Source organism: Bison bison, unplaced genomic scaffold (assembly GCF_000754665.1).
Source record: "Bison bison bison isolate TAMUID 2011002044 unplaced genomic scaffold, Bison_UMD1.0 scf7180017864033, whole genome shotgun sequence".
In the NCBI taxonomy this organism is placed as follows: Eukaryota; Metazoa; Chordata; class Mammalia; order Artiodactyla; family Bovidae; genus Bison; species Bison bison.
This window is the reverse complement of record NW_011494605.1, coordinates 70,804-73,712: the sequence shown is the minus strand read 5'-3', so window position 1 is coordinate 73,712 and position 2,909 is coordinate 70,804.

Genomic DNA, 2,909 nt, shown 5'->3' with positions numbered 1-2,909 from the left:
CAGGACAAAGTCTTGTTGTGTAATAATCACATGGTTCCTGGGGAAAAGCCAGCTAACCTCTCAGGTCTTGACCCCTCACCCAGTCCAGGGAGCTCACTCCTCTTCAGGCCCTGTGCTGGTAACCTCGGGTCTGTCAGACACCCCTTCCTTAAGGAGATCTCAGGCTGTCCTGGCAGCCCTGCCCTTAGAAGACAACAGCTGTTCCTTCCTGAGTCTCCCTGTTCTCCAGGCTGAGCACCTTCAGCTGTTCTCACAGGCTTCCCCATGCTTCCCTGCCCATTCTTCAATCCCATCCTCCCTGCCTGGACCTGAGCTTGCCTTGGACACAGATATCAATCTGATGAGTCAGCCCTGTGGGTCCACTGTGTGTGGAGACAACAGACAGGAATCTAAGATGGTGTCATGTCAAGGAAAAGAGGCTCACCTGCTGTGTGGGGAGTTACGTCAGGAAGAGTAGGCCAACTGGCTTGATTTTGTGAAACACAGGACTTTGTTTAAACTGACATTCCCAGACAGAATGACCAGCCTCAAGGATGGCATCTAGCAAAGGGTGCTGATATTTGACTTGTGCCCTTAAATTGGGTCTGGTTATCTCTGGGCGTTCTTCCCTCATACAGTGTGCTGTGAGTTTCCTGGGGCTGAGGTATCATCTCCTCCCTGTACCCCTGAACTCAGCAGAGAGACTGACCTGGAGGGATGCTCAGCCCAGGTGTGTGGAGAGAGAAAGAGAGAAATGAGCCACTTGCAGGCTGGGCAAGTGCAGCATCTACCCCCCCTGAAGGAGGCAGCACTCAGCCCTGTGGCGGGTCGGGGCTAGGGGGTAGAGAGGGTGAGGGCTCACCATGGGGCCAGTCTTTTCAAGAGAAGGAGTCTCAGTCATTATCAGCAGAATGGAGGTAAGACGGGGACTGTTAGAATCAGCCACAGAGAGATGCCAAAGCCCAGTTTGTTCACGGATGTTGTTGTATTAGATTTCCAGAGTATTTTGATTTTCAGAACTTGTGGTCTTTTTTTGGGTGCAAATGTCAATTTTCTGAGTAAGGTTTGACACATGGAACCAATAAAACATTTTCACTGATGTTCCCATTTCACCGATGGCCATTACGTAATAAATAGACTCTGTAAGTAGACAATTTCTCTTATGTTGATTGTATTACTCATGGTGCTTTGATAATGGCTCAGATGGTAAAGAATCTGCCTGCAATGCAGGAGACCTGGGTCTGATCCCTGAAACGGGAGGATCCCCTGGAGAAGGGTACAGCTACCACTCCATTATACTTTGGAGTATATTGGAGAATTGCAATACGTAGACGAATTCTAAGGACAGAGGAGCTTGGCAGGCTGCAGTCCATGAAGTGGCAAAGAGCAGGACATGACTGAGCTACTAACACAAACACATGGTACTTAATCATTTGTCAATATCTGCTGGTCTAATATAGCAATTGCAACCAAATACTTCTAGCTCTTATAATAGATTTTTTTCAATACCTGTGTTATTGGCTCAGTTAGAAATTAGAATGCCAACTTAATTGGGTTGAACAAATGACATGCCCAGGAAGAAGGATTTGCAGGCATCTGGCTTTCTTGGACACCAAGCAATCAGAAAAAAAGACCAGGTCCTCTGGGTCCACCAGAGGAGATCCAAGAAAACTAGGTAACATAGCTGGAGTGTTAGGAGGCTCCTAAAGGTCAGTTCCTGCACTGGATCAGTAGAACAAGACAGATCAAATGATGGTCGTGACTTTGGAGCACAGAGCAGCCCCCAGAATGCACTCAAGCAGGACATGTCTCAGGTCAGGGTGGGATTGTCAGCCCGCACTAGAAGAGGAGCTCCATAAAGGCAAGGATTCTGTTGCTTACTGCTGAATCTCTTGCTCCTAGGATGGCAATTCATCCAAAGTAAGTCCTCAACATATAGGTATCAAATAAATGAATAACTGAGCTCATCTACCCACCTACTCTTTCATGTACTTGGCATCCACTGTGGTGGAAACATTATGGGATGTCTGCCCAGCTCATTTGCTCTGAGATCTCTTCCCTCAAGAAAGGTGGGTCTTTGGAAGGCCTATTCACCCCAGCCACAGTTGATTGTAACAGATGGACCACTTGGCCATGATATTAGAATCAGAGTATTGGAACAGGATTCAACAGGTCCCCTCAGGCTTAAGGGTGGCAGAATGGGGAAACGTGCCAACCCCAGAAGAGTAAACATTCCGTCCTCCACTGCCCAGACTCTGCCCAAGGACAGGGACTGTGTCTGTTGATTCATGACTGTATCATCAACTCCTAGAAAACTGTCTGTTTAAGGTAGAGCCTCCTTAGACACTTGCAGAGGGATGACTGCGTGGATGTACCGAGAGAAGGAATGGGAGACACAGTCCTGGCAGCCCTCCAGTCCCTGGTTCTCCCCTTCCACACCCTGGCTGCCCCTGCCCTCATGCTCTGTGAGATGTCCCTGAGCCCCAGCTTTATTTTTGTGCTTCCTTCTTTCCTACATTAGCTATGATTCTATCTGACACTTACAAACAGAATTTTGTATTAAAACTCACTCATCACTCTTACATGTACTCATTCCTTCTTCATGAACTTATTGCTTCTTTGAAAAGTGAGGCTTAATCCCTATGAACATGCTCTACACTCGCTCTAAAAACAGGGATGATAGATATGAAAGACAAGCCTGTCAACATGATGCCAAGCGTTTAGAACACTGAATGGAAACGTGATAAGAGAGGCACCCAGGGAGTCTTGAGAATCCTAGGAAGGGACACCTTGGGGTCAGCAGCTTTGGGCTTAAATGATCTCACCTGGGTATATATCCTTTACATGGGTTTCCTCATTCTTCAGTGAAACAAGATCAAGTAATATTCCCCCCTCATACAGGTTTGCCTTAATTTTACATAAGCCTATGA